Below are 20,319 nucleotides of genomic sequence, written 5' to 3'. Positions count from 1 at the left end.
TGAGGCGAGAGGATGCTTGAGCCCAGAACTCAGCGAATAGCCACTGCACTCCAGCCTGGGCAACACAGCAAGACCCCACCTCAAAATACGAAAATTGAAACAACTAGCTTAGGTGCAGAATTGAGACTCAAACCTAGGTTTCCTGCTCAACCCCCACCCCTACCCCCCCACCCTCCCGGCCCCCGCTGACACCTCATGCTGTTCCTCCTGGCCTCTCACTTGGAATGGCCCCAAAGCCAGGTCGAAGGCGAGTCTCCCGGCCCTGGGAACTCCTGGCCCTGTAGTTCACAGGGCGGATGGATGCAGCCAGCCAAGCTCTCCAAGGAGCTTCGGCCCCAGGACTTGGAAAAGCCCCAGAGTGCGCCCCTGGGGGAAGGGTAGCTCGGGACCTCGAGGCGGCTGGAAGTCCAGGGCGTTGCCAGGTAGCAGAGTTGTTGGTTGGGTGTGGAGAACTAAGCCAAACGCTGGGCTCTGGAAACCCTTCCAGAGCGCTCGGCAGGCCAAAGCGGGGCCACCACACCCCGGCCAGCCACGCTCAGTCGTCCCCGCCCCTTGGAGCTCCGTTGCCCCTGCATCCAGCGCCACGCGAAGTCGGCTGATCCTCCCGCGTCCCAGCCGCTGCACTTGCGGAGGCCCTGGGTTGCGGGCTCCAGGCCGCCCACGAAAGCATGGCACGGCCAGTGCAGCTGGTGCCTGGCTCGGTGGCGCTAGTGCTGCGCTGGCTGGAGGCGCAGAAGGCTGCGGGAGCCACGCAGGAGCCGGGCGGGCGCACGGTGTTCCGCGCCTTCCGTCGCGCCAAAACGTGCTGCTCCTGGAACGCGCTGCTTCTGGAACGCGCGGCTGGCTTTCTAGGGCTGGCGGCGCCGGGCGCTGAGACCCCCGCGCGGCTTCTGCATCAGTGTAGTGGGTGAGTGCGGGGCCCGGAGGGGAGGGGCGTCCCGCGCCAGCTGTGAGCTCGGAGCTCCGCGCTTCAGGGCGAGCGCAGCCCCATCTTCTGCCACACAGGCTAGGCGCTGCTCTGAGGACCCGGGGGCTGGGGTCGGGCGGCCGGTCCTGGGGGCCAACACACCCCGGAGACGTTCCCTCCCGCTAGGACACTGCAGCTATAGTCCCTAAGGTGTGCCTGGTCGCTGCTAGGACTGGGCTCCGGGCTGCATCTGTTCCGCAGCTCCTAAAGCACAGAAGGAACTTGCTACTTACAAAAGTGATGCTGTGCAGAGAGAGACTTTGGGCTAGGGGCCACTGTCTAGGCTCCACCGGGGCGCTTAGGAACGGTACCCCAGGAGAATGGCCAGAGTTTACCAAATCTGGCTGCTTTTTATTTATTATTTTTTTAACTACAGATCCGCAGCGGACAACATTCTGGTTTTCACATCCTGCAATGTGGTGGTCTTGGGTTGAGACCTAGCAGCTTTGGGGTCGTTAACTTCTTGGGGAAAACAAACAAGTAGCGTCTCATCCCTTTAGCGAAACAGGCAGGATTCCACCTCCCCAGGCTTTTCAGACTTAGCTGTTTGTTAGACAACAGCAGCTTTTTGCCTTTATAAAATAGCTTCTCATTCGAGAAACTAAACCGCTGCACCCGTGAGTGGTCTCTGACTGAGCACTAAACCCTGGCAGGTGTGTCAGCTCCCTGTAACAGCCTGGTTCTTGCCTGCATTTATGTGAGGCTGCAAGGGCCGTTTGATGGTGTGTTGACAAGTCACCAGTTGTTCAGCGCTTAATTTTCATTCTTACCAAGGAACTCCTCTGTGTTAGTCCATAAATTATCCTCTTCCATCCGAGGAGAAGGAGCCACAAATAATAAACATTTGTTTGGGTGGGTACAGTGGCTCTCGCCTGTAATCCCAGCACTTTGAGAGGCTGATGCGAGTGGATCACCTGAGTTCAGGAGTTCGAGACCAGCCTGGTTAACATGTTGAAACCCCTCAGGAGTTCAAGACCAGCCTGGCTAACGTCATGAAACCCTGCCTCTACTAAAAATATAAAAATTAGCCTGGGCGTGGTGGCAGTCGCCTGTAATCCCAGCTACTTGGGAGACTGAGGCAGGAGAATCACTTGAATCCAGGAGGTGGAGGTTGCAGAGCCGAGATCACACCATTGCACTCCAGCCTGGGTGACAAGAGTGAAACTCTGTCTCAAAAAGAAAAAAGAAGAAGAAGAAGAAGAAAGAAAAGAGAAAAGAAGCACTTGTTTAATTTCCAAGGATTAGAAAACAGGGCAGCAAGAAGCAAGCACCTGAGCTACCAATACTGTGTATCATCCATTCAGAGATGGTATTACCACATCCCAGCCGCCAGTGCTTTAAACCTTCGCTTCTCACCTACGTCCATGCTGTCTGTTCCCTCTTCTCCCCACTTCACCCCCATTTTTCTTAAGCACAAAAAAGAGCTCACTGCAAAATCACATATACCCATTTCCTCTCCTTTTACTTGCAGGAGTGAAGAAAATAGGTTTCTGGCTCTGAGAGCAGTGAGCCAAGTAGCCAAGCCAAAATCCTCATGAGAGAAGAGGTCTTTCAGACGGGCTTGAAGAAAAACTCTTTTCAGTTCTGTGTCCTCAGTTTTTCTGGTTTGAATCAGTGGCTACATTCTCAGGGCCTCCCTTTCAAAGGGTGAGCATAGAGTATATTGTAGAGAGGGATTGGGATGCAGGGCAGGGTTTCTAGGCCTGGAGGTGAAATAAGGAGGGCTTGTGCTAAGTCACGGGCCACCACTAATGCCCCAGTGAGCAGTGGTAAATGCTGGTGTCTGTTGAAATATGCAGCACACGTCACCTGTTGCTCCCATTCTCTTCTGCCCGGTAGGTAATGCCGCCTCATAGCACAGCTCAGGATGCAGTGGACACTGTATTCTATGGGGTGTGCAACACTGTGGACTTCCCCCTGGGTCATCACCCTTGACTTGGGTCTCCTGGAATGATTTTGAGGTTTTTAGATTTTATTTTAAATTCTTTTCTTTTCTTTCTTTTCTTTTTTCTTTTTTCTTTTTTTCTTTTTTTTTTTTTTTTTTTTTGATAATCTCGCTCTGTTGCTCAGACTGGAGTGCAATGGTGCAATCTTGGCTCACTGCAACCTCTACCTCCTGGGTTCAAGTGCTTCTCCTGCCTCAGCCTCTGGAGTAGCTGGGATTATAGGCGCCCGCCACTGTACCTGGCTAATTTTTGTATTTTTAGTAGAGACGGGGTTTCACCTTGTTGGCCAGGCTGGTCTCGAACTCCTGACCTCAGGTGATCTGCCCGCCTTGGCCTCCCATAGTGCTGGGATTACAGATGTGAACCACCGCACCTGGGGATTTTTGTTCGTTATAATATTTGTATTCGTTTTTCAAAGCCGTGACCATGGCAAGGACAGATTTTGAAGTTTTTAACTAGTCCTGATAAGAATTTGAACATTTAGCTGGGATTTGGACAAAGCCACCCATTCGGACACTTTGAGGAGCACAATGGAGAAATCTTATTTGATGCTGAGTGATGGATACACATGGGGGACAAAGGGGATGCTTTTACTTTGAATAGTGTTGCTAATTGCTGATTTCTGGTCTAACTTGGGGCCCCTAGGTTCATATCAAAGGAGAATAGGCAGCTCTTGGGCTACCTTAGAGTCCTGGAGGGTGGCAAAGGCAGGAGAAGCTGCTTTCCCCAAAAGGAATTGGAAGTTTAGGTCGGCTTGCCCTCTTGCTTCTTGCAGCACTGGCTTCCAGAAGGGCAGGGAAAGAGCTGTTGTGGACTATTGCAGGTTGTTGTTCCATTCTCACAGTTATTTTGTGGGAAAGAGCAAAATGCTAGAAATGGACACAAAGAGTCAATCTGATGTCTTTGCTCTAGATGTTTGTTTGTGTGTTTGTTTGTTTGTTTTTGAGATTGTATTTCACCCTTGTTGCCCAGGCTGGAGTGCAATGGCGTGATCTCAGCTCACCGCAACCTTCACCTCCTGGGTTCATGCAATTCTCCTGCCTCAGCATCCTGGTAGCTGGGATTACAGGTGCCCGCCACCATGCCTGGCTAAATTTTTTGTATTTTTATTAGAGACGGGGTTTCACTGTGTTGCCCATGCTGGTCTCGAACTCCTGACTCAGGTGATCTGCCCGCCTCAGCCTCCGAAAGTGCTGGGATTACAGGAATGAGCCACCAGGCCTGGCTAGATGTTTTTTTTTTAATGGCTGATTTTCTGCTGCATAAAAGCATTAGGGTATAGGAAGCATTGCTGGCTAGCTCAGGCAGAAAATGCGGGGAGAGAGGGATGATGGTCAGCTTTTTAAGTCCAGCTGTGCTGCCTTGGGTCCTTCTAGATTTATGGACCTGGGACTCATCAGGTGCAAGGAGGGAGCACCCTGGCCAAGCAGACAGGAGTGACTGGAGCCCCAGGTACAGACCTGAACTTAAGTCATGTAGAAGTTTATGTTTTTTCCAAGTTTTGTGCCTTTTCTCTCAGTCTTCACTCTCTCTACCTTACCTTTCCTCTGGTAAGAAAAATAGTTCCGAGGCAGAGAGTATTTCTCTAAAAAGACTGGATCTTTAGCTTGATTAACAAGGGGCTAACTCTGCCTTTGTGCTCCAGTCCTCAAATGTTGTATTTTTTTCTTTTCTTTTCTTTTCTTTTTTAAATCGAAATCAGGTCTTTCTCTGATTCCCAGGTTGGTCTCTAACTGCTGGGTCCACTTCGGCCTCCCAAAGTGCTGGGATTACCAGTGTGAGTCACTGCACCTGGCTCAAATGTTTTCTTTTCTGTTTTTCATTAGCCAGTGACATTAACAAATGAAAGAGTGAGTTCTGGAAGCTGGAGGGAGACCGCTGCCTAACCAGCTGAGCCACTGGGGAAGGAGGTACTGCAGGGAGGTGGGCCACCTCTATTTGTTTGGAAGAATCTGTTGCTACTCTGAGAATACACCTAATGGGACAGGACAGATTAATGGTGGGCAGCCACTTGGCCAGACAAGTTTGTTCCCTTCTCCTGAAATTTATAGCTGGGGTGTCTCCACCCTGTCACCCCCAGCAGGGCCTTTCATCTTTTCTCACTGAATATAACTGCCCCAGGCCATGCCTGGTGGCTCTTGCCTGTAATCCCAGCACTTTGGGTGGCTGAGGCAGGCGGATCACTTGAGGTCAGGAGTTTGAGGCCAGCCTGGCCAACATGATGAAACCCTGTCTCTATTAAAAATAGAAAAATTAGCCCGGCATGGTGTCACATGCCTGTAATCCCATCTCCTTGGGAGGCTAAAGCAGGAGAACCCAGGAGGCAGAGGTTGCAGTGAGTGGAGATTGTGCCACTACATTTCAACCTGGGCAACAGCGTGAGACTGTCTTTAAAAAAAAAAAAGAAAGAAAGCACTAAGTGCTGGTGGCTCTTTTTAAATACTCGCTTCGTGAATTCATTCATGAGCCAGGTACTGTTCTAGGTGCCTCTGTGTGTTTTGTTTTGTTTTGTTTTGTTTTGAGGCAGAGTCTTGCTCTCTCACTCAGGCTGGAGTGTAGTGGTACAATCATGGGTCACTGCAGCTTCGACCTCCTGGGTGCAAATGATCGTCCTACCTCAGCCTCTTGTGTAACTGGGACCACAGGTGCGTGCCACCATGCCTGGTTAATTAAAAAAAAATTTTGCAGTAGAGGCAGGTCTGCTCACTATGTTGTCCAGGTTGGTCTCAGACTCCTGGGCTCAAGCAATCCTCCTGCCTCTGCCTCTCAAAGTGCTGGGATTACAGGCATGAGCCACCTCACCCAGCCACTTCTGTTTTTTTGTTTGTTTGTTTTGAGATGGAGTCTCACCCTGTCACCCAGGCTGGAGGGCAGTGGGGCTATCTCGGCTCAGTGCAACTTACGCTTCCCGGGTTCAAGGGATTTTCCTGCCTCAGCTTCCCAAGTGGCTGGGACTACAGGCATGTGCCACCATGCCTGGCTAAGTTTTTTTGTAATTTTTGTAGAGACGGGGTTTCTCCATGTTGGTCAGGCTGGTCTGGAATTCCCGACTTCAGATGATTCATCCACCTCGGCCTCCCAAAGTGCTGGGATTACAGGCATGAGCCACTGTGCCCAGCTTGCTTCTGTGTTTCAATGCATCTTTCGTTCAGACTTGCCTCTGCTCAAGGGAAATTGAGTCAGGCTCTTTCTCCCACATCCAGTTCAAGAGGGGATAGCTGAGAGGGAGGCCATGTTCTGGAAGTTGGCTGGTTCACACAGTCTTCTCCATCCCAGAGTGACTCCTCTGGGTACTGCAGGTTCTGCCTTTAGTTAGGCAGGAGTTCTTTGTGCTTTAGGAGGTGCTGACGATCAGGCACATCAGGTTGGCCAAAGGGAAATGATGGGAGGATCTTCCACCTCTCCTCGTGCTCCTCCTACCTTATTTCCCAAACCCCCCTGAGCATGGCCTTCCAATCACAGATATTGAGGCAAAATTGCAGGTACTCCAGGAGTTTAGAGTGTAGTATCGGCACTAATGCTAGATGTTGACTGGTTTCAGACTCTATCCTGGGATCTGGATTGGGAGAGGAAGAACAGTGCTCGGGTACTCGGTGCCTGATGCTGCAAGAATTGGGCAAGTCTCTGGACCACTGTTCTTATTTGTTCTGTGACTTGGGAATGGTGTGGTGGAGCGTATACAAATGGTGAGGAAAGGGAGTGGTCTCATTCCTATTCTGTCTGATTTCTGAAGTCCTACCTTGAGTGGCAGTAGGGCATCTTGTAGCACTTCGTAGCTAATGGAATTTTGTAGGTGAAATTTATATTTAGGGAAATGCACACATCTTAAGTTTACTATTTGATAAATTTTTCAAATGCATACATGTGTGTCACCCACATTCCTAGCAGGATTAGAACATTACCATTACCCCAGAAAATTCCCTCCTGCCCTTTCCCAGTCAGCTCTGCTTCGATCCTCAGAGATAACCACTATTCTGAATTTTTTTTTTTTTACTTTTTCTTTTTTTTTCTATCTTTTTTTTTTGAGATGGAGTCTAACTGTGTCACCCAGGCAGAGTGCAGTGGCATGATCTCAGCTCACTGCAACCTCCGCCTCCTGGGTTCAAGTGATTCTCCTCCCTCAGCTTCCTGAGTAGATGTGATTACAGGCATCTGCCACCATGCCCAGCTAATTTTTGTATTTTTAGTAGAGACGGGGTTTCTCCATGTTGGCCAGGCTGGTCTCAAACTCCTGACCCCACATGATCAGCCCACCTTGGCCTCCCCAAGTGCTGGGATTACAGGCATGAGCCACCGCACCCAGCTGACTTTATTATTATTTTTTAGATACAGGGTTTCACCCTGTCATCCAGGCTGGAGAGCAATGGCGTGATCATAACTAACTGCAGCCTTGTACTCCTGGGCTAAAGTGATCCTCCTGTGTCAGTCTCCTGAGCAGCTGGGACTACAGGCATACACCACCACACCCAGATAAAATGTTTCTTTTTTTTGGAGAGATGGTGATCTTGCTACGTTTCCCAGACTAGTCTTGAACTCCTGGCTTCAAGTGATCCTCTTCCCTTGGTCTCTCAAAGTGCTAGGATGATAGATGTGAGCCAACTGCATGCAGCCAATCCTTGGGTTTTATTATTTTATTAATTAATTAATTTTTTTTGAGATAGGATATCTTGCTGTGTCACTCAGGCCAGAGTGCAGTGGCGTGATAGCAGCGTTGACCTCCAGGGTTCAAGTGACCCTCCTGCCTCAGCTTCCCGAGTAGCTGGGACTACAGGCACCCACCACCACATTTGGCTAATTTATTTTTATTTTTTTGTAGAGATGGTGTCTCCCTGTGTTGCCCGGACTGGTCTTAAACTCTTGGGTTCAAGCGGTCCTCCTGCCCCTGCTTCCTAAAGTGCTGGGATTATAGCCATGAGCCACCGTGCCTGGCCTGTTTTTTAACACATAAGTCACCTACCTTCTCATTGAATCATGCATTGGGCCTTTTTAATATCCTCCCCCTTATGCACATTCCTACTGGAAAACATCAGTGCAAAATTATCTTCAGTTATAGGCAGCAAAACTGAGACTTGAAGATTCACTGAAAACTGTAGCTTGAAGTTGCCAGATGACCCAGAACCACTGTGGTTAGTGAAGAAAATTTGAGTTCAACTATTCTTTCTTTGCATGGAATCTCACTCTATTGCCCAGGCTGGAGTACAGTGGTGCGATCTTGGCTCACTGCAACCTCTGCCTCCTGGGTTCAAGCGATTCTCCTGCCTCAGCCTCCTGAGTAGCTGGGATTACAGGCATGTGCCACCACGCCTGGCTAATTTTTTGTATTTTTAGTAGGGATGGAGTTTCACTGTGTTATCCAGGATGGTCTCAATCTCCTGACCTTATGATCTGCCTGCCTCAGCCTCCCAAAGTGCTGGGATTACATGCATGAGCCACTGCGCCCCACTTTTGAGTTCAATTTTTTTACACTGCCATTTATTAGCTGTATGTCCTTGAGCTAGTGACTTAATCCCTCTGAGCTCCATTGTCTACATGAGTACAAATGAGGACACAATAGCCCCTTTGCAGGTTGTTTTGAAGATAAGGTACCTGAGAGCCTTCAGCCCATGCCTGATTCAGAGTCAGCATCAGGAAAACAACAAACACCAGGCAACTTCCAGCATGGAGGGAGAAGAGAACGGGTCTCTGGATTCTTGTTCACTAGACAAACCTGTCTCTGTTAAGGCCTGTGCTGATCATTGCTTGCCTGGCATATACTTATGTTCAGGACCTCTGTCTGTCCTTCTTTCCTGTCCTTCCTGCTTAGTGCTAGTCACGTCCACAGCCGTGTGTTGTCCTGTGCCTCAGCGCAAGTCCCAAGGGGTGTCTGGTGCCAGAGAAGGAGGCTGTACTGGGATTCTGATGCCTGAGTTTGCAACCAACCCTGCTGCTAAGTTGCTGGGAGCCTCCCAGCCTATCCTCTCACTTCTCTGAGCCTCTAGTTCTTTAGATGGGACTGGCTAAACCTTCCCACCTAGCTTGGCCGTGGCCTCTCCTGGGTCAGCCTGCTGGTCATCTGTGTCAGGAGGCCCTGGGAAGAACAGACAGAAGCTCACACCGAAGTTGCTTGAGGTATTTTCCACAAATAGGGGAAGTATACCTTCCTCTTAGTACTGCCCAGACATCTTGGTTCTCTAATATCATTCCCCCTTCACCAAGAATCTGAAGCTACACCGTTGTTGAAGCAGCCACACCATACTGGGCTTCCCTTGTGCTTGCAGTCATTTGTTAGGTATGCACTGAGCATTTGCCCTGTGCCCAGCCTGACGGTTGTTTCATACAAAGGGGCAAAAGGCTCATGCCCTGACCTCAAGGAGCTCATAGTCTAGGGACCAGATGGATGAATAAGTGATACACAGTTACAGGGAGCAATAAAAGGGTAGTAGATCAAGAATCCCATGCATATGTGTATGTGTATTCAAGGAAGACTTCCTGGAGGAAGTGATGCCTAAACTAAGATATGCAGAATAAGTAGATGTTAGCGTAGTGAGAAGTACATTTTAAGTTGAGAGGGAGGGCATGTGTCCCAGTTGTATGACCCATACGGGGAACCACAAGCTTCTGGGTGCAGTGGAGCATGGAGCGGGAGGTGGACATTGGCACAAAGGACCTGAAGAGGAGCTGACGTGGAATGGGTCCTGAGTACTCTACTCATGCATCTGAGCCTGAGGCCACTGAAGAGTATTATGCAATCAAGTGCATGTATGTGATTGTATTTATAATCCTGTTTACATGATATACATGGTAGATACTTCCCAGCCTGAAGTATGCATTATCTTTCATCAGTGGTTGTCTGGAATGGTGGTCCCTTGGAAGGGTGATGTAAGCCCCCATGGGCCTACCAGAGTGCCCATGGTGCTTGTTCAGTGGCAGATCTGACATCTGAGAAAGACCTCAAGAGCCATGCAGGACACCTAGGATCTGACCCCTTGTCACTGAGCAGCTGAATTACCAGCTTCTCATCAAGTCCTCTTGGGGCCTTGGTTGCCTCGTGTGTTGGCGAGTATTCCACCTGCCCTTTCTACTGCACAGATTTGGCATCGGACTTCAATAAGATACCATCTGTGCAAACAATTTGAAAAGTGCACAGTACAAACACCAGCACATCTTTACATCTATTTGTGCCTTCTTTAATTTCTTTCATCAGTGTTTATAGTTTTCAGCATGCCTGTCTTTTACCTCCTTAGTTAAGTTTATTCCTAAGTATTTTATTCTCTTTGGTGATGTTGTTAATGGGATTGTTTTCATTTTGTTTCCTTTTTCCTTTTTTGAGATAGGGTCGGGCTCTGTCACCCAGGCTGGAGTGCAGTGATGTTATCATGGCTCCCTGCAGCCTCGACCTCCCAGGCTTAAGTGATCCTCCCATCTCAGCCTCTCCAGTAGCTGGGACTACAGGCAGGCGCTACCACACCCGACTAATTTTTGTATTTTTAATAGAGATGGTGTTTCACCATGTTGCCTAGGCTAGTGTTGAACTGGGCTCAAGCGATCCTCCCGCCTCGGCCTCCTAAAGTGATGTGATTACAGGCATGAGCTAGGATTGTTTTCTTAATTTCCTTTGTGGATAGTTTATTGTTAATGTATAGAAATGCAACCAATTTTATGTTCATTGTGTGTTCTGTAACTTTACAGAACGTATTAGTTCTAACAATTTTTGTGTGTGGCGTCTTTAGGATTTCCTATGTAAGATCGTGTGATCTGCAAACAGAGATGATCTGGTTTACCTCTTTTCTGATCTGGATGTCTTTTATTTGTTTTTCTTGCCTAATTCCTCTGGGTAGGACTTCCAGTACTGTGTTGAAAAGAAGTGGCAAGAGCGGGCATCTGTGTTTTCTTCCCAGTCTTAGAGGAAAAGTGTTCAGTTTTTCACTGTTGAGTATGATGTTAGCTGTGGGCTTTTCACATATGACCTTTATTGTGTTGAAGTAATTTCATCGCATATCCATGGATTGGGAGAGTTAGTATTTTGTAAATGTTCATACTCCCCAAAGTGAACTACAGATTCAATGCAATCCCTATCAAAATCTCAACAGCTATTTTACATGAATAGGAAAAACAATTCTAAAATTCGTATGGACTCACAAAGGATCCCAAAATAGCCAAAACAATTATTATTATTTGAGACAGAGTCTTACTGTGTCACATAGGCTAGAGTACAACAGTGTAATCACAGCTCACTGCAGCCTTGATGTCCTGGGCTCTAGCGATTCTCCCACCTCAGCCTCACAAGCATCTGGAACCAGAGGTGCATGCCACCACACCTGGCTAATTTTTAATTTTTTCGTAGAGACAGGGTCTCGCTCTTTTACCAAAGCTGTTCTTGAACTCCTGGGCTCAAGCAATCCTCCCACTTTGGCCTCTGCCAGAAATGACTTTGAGAAAGAAAAACACAGCTGGGAGTCTCTCTGGCTTGGGGGCTGCCTGAAAAAAACAACAGTAAAAAACAAAGCTTGAAGCATCACATTTCCTGATTTCAAAATACGTTACAGCCTGGGTGTGGTGGCTCATGCCTATAATCCCAGCACTTTGGCAGGCCAAGGCGGGTGGATTACCTAAGGTCAGGAGTTTGAGATCAGCCTGGCCAACATGACAAAACCCCATTTCTACTAAAAATACAAAAATTAGCCAGGCGTGGTGGTGGGCACCTGTAATCCCAGCTACTTTGGAGGCTGAGGCAGGAGAATCACTTGAACCCAGGAGGCAGAGGTTTCAGTGAGCTGAGACTGCACCACTACACAGAGTGAGACTCCATCTCAAAAAACAAAAAAGCACACACACACAAGCAAAACAAAAAACAAAATGTATTACAAAAGTATAGTAATTAAAACATATGTTACCAGCATAAATACAGATATATACAGCAATGGAACAGAATAAAGATACCAGAAATAAACCCACACATATACAGTCAACTGATCTTCCCTGAGGGTGCTGAGAACACACAATGGGGAGAACACACAATGGGGACAGAGGGTCTCTTCAACATATGGCCCTGGGAAAACAATCTCCACATGCAAAAGAATGAAATTGTATCCTTTTCTTACACCATCCACAACGACCAACCCAAAATGAGTTAAATATAAGACTGGACACTAAGACTCCTAGAAAACAGGGGGAAAAGCTTAATGGCATAGATTTGACACGATTTTTTTAGATATGACACCTAAAGCATAGGCAGCAAAAGCAAAAATAGAGAAATGGGACTAAGTACAAGCACCAAATATTTATTTTATTTCACTTTATTTTTAAATTTTTATCTATTTATTTATTTCGAGACTGGGTTATGAGCCTGGCTAAGTTTTGTTTTTTGTTTTTTGTTTTTGTTCTTTTTTGGTAGAGATGAGGTTTCACCATGTTGCCCAGGCTGGGCTCAAGTGCTGGGATTACAGGCATGAGCTACTGCTCCCGGCCCAAACACCAAATATTAACAGTGGTTATTTTGTTTTATTAATTAATTGATTGATTTATTTTTGTTTCTTTTTTTGAGACAGAGTCTCATTCTATCACCCAGGCTGGAGTGCACTAGTGTGATCTTGGCTGACTGCAAACTCCACCTTCCTGCTTCAAGCGATTCTCATGCTTCAGCCTCCCAAGTAGCTGGGATTACAGTTGTGAGCCACCATGCCTGGCTAATTTTTTGTATTTCTAGGAGAGATAGGGTTTTGCCATGTTGCCCTGGCTTATCTTGAACTCCTGAGTTCAGGTGATCTGCTGCCTTGGCCTCCCAAAGTGCTGGGATTATGGGCCTGAGCCACGTGCCTGGCCAACAGTGGTTATTTTATCTCTGGTGTGGAATATGGCTGTGGGGGGTGTGTTTACGTGTGCACAAGCACTTGTAAATGTTTCTGCTTTTTGCTTTTTTTGTTGTTGTTGTTGTTTGTTTGTTTTGAGACAGTCTCCCTCTGTTGCCCAGGCTGGAGTGCAGTGGTGCGATCCTGGCTCACTGCAACCTCTGCCACCAGAGTTCAAGCAATTCTCCTACCTCAGCCTCCTGAGTAGCTGGGACTACAGTTGCCTGACACCATGCCCAGCTCATTTTTGTATTTTTAGTAGAGATGGGGTTTCACCATGTTGATCAGGCTGGTCTTGAACTCCTGGCCTCATGATCCACCTGCCTCGGCCTCCCAAACAGCTGGGATTACAGGCTTGAGCCACCGCGCCCAGCCTGTTTTTGATTTTTAAATATATGTTACTTTTAGTACCTTTTATTTTAATTGGAGTTTCGCTTGATGGGTTGCTCCTGTGACACATTCCCATAGTATGAAAGGATATACAGGAAAAAGTCTCTCATTTCCCTATCCCAGCCACTGACTGATTTTCTCTGGAAATAGCTGCAGTGGCCAGTTTTCCAATCCTTCCATAGATAGTTTATAAATCTACAAATAATATGGATAGACATATCTGCCTCCGTTTTTACATAAATGTTAGCATATTACATGTATTATTTTTTCTTGGAAACAAGTTTTCTTAAGTCATTAAAAAATCAACGTCTAAGTGCAAGGAAGTTAATAGCATTGTTCTAGGGTGCAGAAACGCTAGTTCTGTAGGATATAAGTAGGGATTACATGAAAGAGAGTTTCCTAGTTGAGTGTGTTTGGAAACCACATTTAAACAGGTTTCATGACTGCAAAGGCTTTGGGAGACCTTGGTATGCTGATGGTCTCCATCCAAGAGGCAAGAGAATAATCTGAATGCTCTGATCTCTTTCTACCAGCAAAGCCCATTTTTGCAGAGCTCCTTGTAGGTAGATGTTGGAGGCATTCTTGGGAAGCTCTGGGTCCCTTTGGAATATCTTCCTGTGGGAGGAGCTGATCAACTTGTCCCATGAGCCCAGGTCCCACCTGACAGAGAGCCATGTCTCAGAGCCCCGCTGTGGAGTGGTCAGAGATCACAGTGAAAACTACCCACATCCCGCACCCAGGGAGGTGTGTGTTGGAGGATCATGGAAAGAACACTAGACATAGAGTCTGGGCCATCTGAAGAGTATTAACCATGTGACCTGAGGCAGAGCAGTCCTCCCCTTATAAATTGCAACCACCATGCTTGCCTTGCTCCAAAGTTGTGGCATTGGGATGCAGAAATGCCCTGTTTGAAGTTGTTATTCCCCAGACCCTCATTGCCACAGTGGAGGTTTCAGGAAGGGGCAGAGTTTGGACATCCCGTAGGTTCATAGGTTTCATAGATCAGAGGGCTTTCAGAGGCCACCCTGGAAGTTTATCTAAATTCTATGCTAGTAGAAAGTCACGTTAAGCTTTTGCAATGTAGAGAAATTTCTAGAACAGCTAGCTTTTAATAGATGAGGAGACAGAAACTGCTTGTCAAGGTCATTTGCAATATTAAGCTTTTTTAATGATGATTGTTTTTTCTTTTAATATATCTTTTGAGGAAAAGGTATGCAAAGTGATGCCTTTTCTTGTTGAAGCGAGGTGCCTCTCTATGGCTCTGTTCCATTTCTTTGCTTCTTTCTTTTTTCTTTTTTGAGATGGAGTCTTGCTCTGTCACCCAGGCTGGAGTCCAGTGGCACAATCTTGGCTCACTGCAACCTCCGCCTCCCAGGTTTAAGCAGTTCTCTGCCTCAGCCTCCTGAATAGCTGGGATTACAGGCACCCACCACCACACCTAGCTAATTTTTTGTATTTTTAGTAGAGATGGGATTGCACCATATTGGCCAGGCTGGTCTTGAACTCCTGACCTCGTGATCCACCTGCCTTGGCCTCCCAAAGTGTTGGGATTACAGGTGTGAGCCACTGCACCGGGCTGGCTCTATACCATTTCTTTAGCAGCTAATTAAGGATTAGGAGGTCCCTTGTGAAATTCTTTCTAAACCAAATGAGCCTTTCACTCCGGAGTCTAAAGCCATCAGCTGTGACTGTATTCATTTGATGGAAGGGAGGAGTAGGGCCTGGCAACACATGGCTGACTGGTACTACATAATGGTAATTACTTTTAAACTATATTTTTATATTTTAATTTTTTGAAACAGAGTCTCACTCTGTCACCCATGCTGGAGTGCAGTGATGCAGTCACAGCTCACTGCAGCCTCAAACTCCTGGACTCAAACCATCCTCCCGCCTCAGCCTCCTGAATAGCTGGGACTGTAGGCATGGGCCCCCACACTGGCTATTTTTTTTTTTTTATTTGTAGTGATAGGGTCTCACTATGTTCCCCAGGCTGGTCTCAAACTCCTGGTCTCAAGCAATCCTCCTGCCTTGGCCTCCCAAAGTACTGGGATTATAGCTGTGAGACACAGTGCCTGGCTGAGATTTTGGTGATTATGAATAGAAGTCTAATAACATTCATCAACAGGTCTGTGGACATATTTTCATTTCTCTTGGGTGAATACCCAGGTGTGAATTGGACGTCTGCTTTTCAAAATGATCCTACCACTTTGCAATCGTGTCATCAATGTATGAGAATTCTGGTTCAGCATTTAATATTATCATATTTTCAGTATGTTGTAATTATTATTATTATTATTATTGAGATGGAATTTTACTCTTGTTGCCCAGGCTGGAGTGCAATGGAGTGACCTCTGCTCACTGCAACCTCTGCCTTCTAGGTTCAAGAGATTTTCCTACCTTAGCCTCTGGAGTAGTTGGGATTACAGGTGCCCATCATCACGCCCAGCTAATTTTTTGTATATTCAATAGAGACAGAGCTTCACCATGTTGACCAAGCTGATCTTGAACTCCTGACCTCAGATGATCCAACCACCTCAGCCTCCCAAAGTGCTGGGATTACAGGTGTGAGCCACTGTGCCTGGCCTATTTTATTATTTTTGGGTGGACTAATTAATAGTTGGATAGTGGTAGTTCATTGTGACTTTAACTTGTATTTCCCTAATGATTCGTGTGCTTATTTACCATGTCTGGGTCTTTTTTTTTTTTTTTCTTTTTTTAAGATAGGGTGTCACCCATGTCATCCAGGCTGGAGTACAATGGCATGATCTCAGCTCACTGCACCCTCCACTTCATGGGTTCAAGTGATCCTCCTCCTTCAGCCCCCTGAGTAGCTGGGATTTCAGGTGCCTGCCACTACGCCCAACAAATTTTTGTATTTTTAGTAGAGATGGGGTTTCACCATGTTGGCCAGGTTGGTCTTGAACTCCTGACCTCAGGTGATCCACTGCACTCGATCTCTCAAAGCGCTGGGATTATACGCATGAGCCACCATGCCTAGCCTGTATCTTTTTTAATAAGTGTCTGTCAAAATGTTTTGTCTATGAAAAAAGTTTTGTTTCCTTATTAAATTGTAGGAATTCTTCGTATATTTTAGATACAAGTCCTTTGTCAGATATGTGTTTTGCAAATGTTTTTTTTCCCAGACCATGGCTTGTCTTTTTATTTTTAATTATTTATTTATTTATTTATTTATTTATTTATTTTTGAGATGGAGTCTCACTCTGTCACCCAGTCTGGAGTGCAGTAGTAGGATCTCGCCTCACTGCAACCTCCACCTCCCGCTTTCCATCGATTCTCCTGCCTCAGCCTTCCAAGTAGCTGAGACTACAGGTGTGTACCACCAAGCCTGGCTAATTTTTGTATATTTAGTAGAGACAGGGCTTTGACATGTTGGCCAGGCTGGTCTCGAATTCCTGACCTCAAGTGATCCACCTTCCTTGGCCTCTCAGAGTGCTGGGATTATAGGTGTTAGCCATAGTGCCTAGCAAGCTTGTCTTTTTAATTTCTTACTAGTGTCTTTTGAAGAATAAACATTTTAATTTTTTTTTCCTTCAAGACAGAGTCTCGCTCTCTCACCCAGGCTGAAGTTCAGTGGTGTGATCACGGCTCACTACAGCCTCAACCTCCCAAGGCTCAGGTGATCCTCCTGCCTCAGCACCCCCAAGTAGCTGGGACTACAGGTGTGCATCACAACATCTGGCTAATTTTTGTTTGTTTGTTTATTTATTTATGTATTTATTTATTTTTGAGAAGAAGTTTCACTCTTGTTGCCCAGGCTGGAGTGCAATGGCAAGATCTTGGCTCACTGCAACCTCCACCTCCTGGATTCAAGTGATTATCCTGTCTCAGCCTCCTGAGTAGCTGGGATTACAGGTGCATGCTACTACACCTGGCTAATTTTTGTATTTTTAGTAGAGACGGGGTTTCACCATCTTGGCCAACCTGGTCTCGAACTCCTGACCTCAGGTGATCCACCTGCCTTGGCCTTCCAAAGTGCTGGGATTCTAGGTGTGAGCCACTGCACCTGGCCCTAATTTTTGTATTTTTAGTAGTGACAGGATTTCACCACATTTCCCAGGCTGCTCTCGAACTCCTGGGCTCAAGTGATCCTCCCACTTCAGCCTCCCAGAGTGCTGGGATTACAGGCGTGAGGCACCGCATCCACCCCTACTCTGAGATTTAACATTTAAATCTATGATGCATTTCATATTAATTTTTTGTGTGGTGCAAGTTATGGATTGAGGCTTTTATTATTATTATTATTGTTTGAGACGGAGTCTCGCTCTGTCACCCAGGCTGGAGTGCAGTGGTGTGATCTCAGCTCACTGTAACCTCTGCCTCTGGGTTGAAGCAATTCTCCTGCCTAAGCCTCCTGGATAGCTGGGAGTACAGGTGTGTGCCACCACACTTGGCTAATTTTTTTTTTTTTTTTTTTTTTTTTTTTTTTTTTTTTTTTTTTTTTTTTAGTAGGGATGGGATTTGACCATGTTGGCCAGGCTGGTCTTTAACTCCTGACCTCCTGTCCCGGTCCCCTAAAGTGCTGGGATTACAGGCATGAGCTACCACTCCTGGCCAGAGGTTGATTATTATTTTTTTGCATATGGATGACCAATTCTTCAGGAGCTCCCTTATTGAAAAGACTGTCCTTTCTTCATTGGATTACTCTGGCTTTTTATCAAATAGCAATTGACCACATGTGTGGGTGTATTTCTAGACTTCTTTTTTCTTCATGGATACACCTATGCTTTCACCAATACTAAGTATTTTCATTACTGTAGCTGTATAGAAATCAGATATTCTGAGTCCTTCAAGTTTGTTTCTTTTTATTTGGTTATTATTTGTCTTTTGCTTTTTCCATGTAAACTTTAGAATCAACTTGTCCATTTCTAAAAAAAAAATCTGCTTAGGTTTTTATTACGATTGTGTTAGTGCTTGCTTTGGCAGCACATATACTAAAATTCAAATGATACAGAGAAAATTAATGTGGCCCCATTGCAAGGATGACATACAAATTCATGAAGGGTTCCAGTTAAAAAGAAAAGGATTATGTTAAATCTGTAGATTAATTTCAGGAGAATTCACATCTTAACAATCAATATTGGGTCTCCTGAGCTATGGAGGCAGTATTTGTCTCTAGTAAATCTTTGTTTCTAATTCTGTTCCAAATGTACATTTTCACCTTTGAGTTCCTGAGTCTTTGAACACCTTCTGTGAAACAAAATGCTTTCCAGATACCAAGGAATAAGCAATGAGGGGCTTAAAAAAGCCAGAAAATGGAAACCTCAGTAGACTCATTTAAATTCTTCAGAGGCACAGTGACACTGAAGATCAAAAAGGAACAAATCCCTTGAGAAGAATTAGAACATCTGAATCAACTGAGGTGAAAAAATATTTTGAACAGCAACAAAAGATGACCCCAGTATAAGTTTAAAGAGCATCAGCAGACACATGTTATTATGGTGGCTTGGGTTGCGGGGGAGTTTGTTTTGTTGGGTCCCCCAACAAATTTGGGGATTGGAAGGTAGAAGTTTTTTTGTTTGTTTGTTTTGTTTTGAGATCACTGTGTTGCCCAGGCTGGAGTGCAGTGGCGTGATCTCAGCTCGCTGCAACCTCCACCTCCCGGGTTCAAGCAATTCTCCTACCTCATCCTCCCCAGTAGCTGGGATCACAGGCATCCACCACCACGCCAAGCTAATTTTTGTAGCTTTAGTAGAGGCAGGATTTCCCTATGTTGGCCGGGCTCATCTTGAATTCCTGACCTCAAGTGGTCCACCTGACTTGGCCTCCCAAAGTGCTGAGATTACAGGCATGAGCCACTGCACCCGACTGGAAGGTAGAAGTTTTTTGTTTTTTGTTTTTTGTGTTTTTTTTTTTTGAGATGGAGTTTTACTCTTGTTGAAAATACACCCCTATAATTCATTATACATAATTCTGTATTGAACCCCGATTCCATCAGGGCATATGTGTGATCCTGGATAATGCATTCAACCTCCTTGACACTGAATTGTCTTGATTGTAAAATGCTTTAGAGATGTTCCTCAGCTGGTTGCATGAAGCACATCTGTGTGTTAAGGCACTTCCTGTAGCATCTGTGACACAGAACAGTGGCAGCTGTGCTCTTCGTGGTCCCTGCACACAGACCCACAGCATTGTCTTGTGTGTGTGTGTGTGTGTGTGTGTGTGAGAGTGTGTGTGTTTTAATATAAAAGGCTTTGAAAATGTCCCACTGCTTCCTCAGTAACTGACTGTCAAAAGGGGCATCCTTCAATAGTAGAATTCTGGAAAGTGTCTTAAAAGACACAAAATTCTGGCAATGGGCACATTTCCCCATCCCCCCTTGCTCTTCTGGATGGATCCATTCTCTCCCACAGTGTAGTCATTTTCTTCCACTCCACTGTAAAAATTATTCTTCTAGTGGCAAGAGTAACATGAATGATATGTGGAAATTTCTTTCCAAGCCTGCTTGGAGAAGCTTCCTCTGCCTGCTTCTGTTTGGCCACCTCCTGCCAGTGTAAGAGCAGAGGGCCTACAGGGCTGCTCTGTCACCCCCAACAGCATAGACCTTATTGCAGTCACTCTGGAAGTTTCCCTCTAAAGGAAGCTTATGCAGGAAACATCATGCACTGAGCAGCATGGGGACAGGGGCTAAACAGCTGGGCTGGGCTCACACTTCTGACACCCAGACTCCAAGATACTTCTCTGTCCCCACCCAGGGCAGATCCCTGCCCTAGAAGTTCTCCCTCTCATTTCCAGCACATATGCTGCATGGATCCCTGGAATTCTATGTGGCAAGCTAGGGAAGAGGGAGAGCTGAAAGGATATAATTACCCTTTCTAAAGAGGTCAGTCCAGTACCACCCTGTGCTCCTGGGGCAAGTTCTCCAGGCTGAGGGAATAGGAGCAGGGGCTATGTCGGGTGAAGGTGGAAGTGAGGGACCTCCCAGGAGGTATAGAATGTTCCACTAGAGACACCTTGTACCCTTCCAGGATTAGACCTTGAGACCTAGAGATCCACAGGCAATTAGTATTCAAAGTCAAAAGGCCAGTGACAGGAATAAGAAGGCCCACTGTGTCATTCACAAAGCACTTCCAAACCCATCACCACAGGTGACCCTCCCAACAACCCTGTGAGAGCTGCAGGGCAGGGGCTCCCACAAAGGAGGAGTCAGGAATGTTGGGATTTTAACACC

General features: G+C 46.3%; 1 non-coding gene across 1 annotated transcript; it reads left to right on the top strand.

Annotated features, from left to right (window-relative positions):
- The first annotated feature begins 18,058 nt into the window (after positions 1 to 18,058).
- Positions 18,059 to 18,165, top strand: LOC119620413 (U6 spliceosomal RNA). The gene has a single exon (XR_005236940.2). It is a non-coding gene; the product is annotated as a U6 spliceosomal RNA (small nuclear RNA).
- Positions 18,166 to 20,319: the final 2,154 nt, after the last annotated feature.

This window comes from Chlorocebus sabaeus, chromosome 16, assembly GCF_047675955.1.
Source record: "Chlorocebus sabaeus isolate Y175 chromosome 16, mChlSab1.0.hap1, whole genome shotgun sequence".
NCBI lineage: Eukaryota > Metazoa > Chordata > Mammalia > Primates > Cercopithecidae > Chlorocebus > Chlorocebus sabaeus.
The sequence above is the reverse complement of the archived record's forward strand: the minus strand, read 5'-3'. Positions and strand labels throughout refer to the sequence as shown.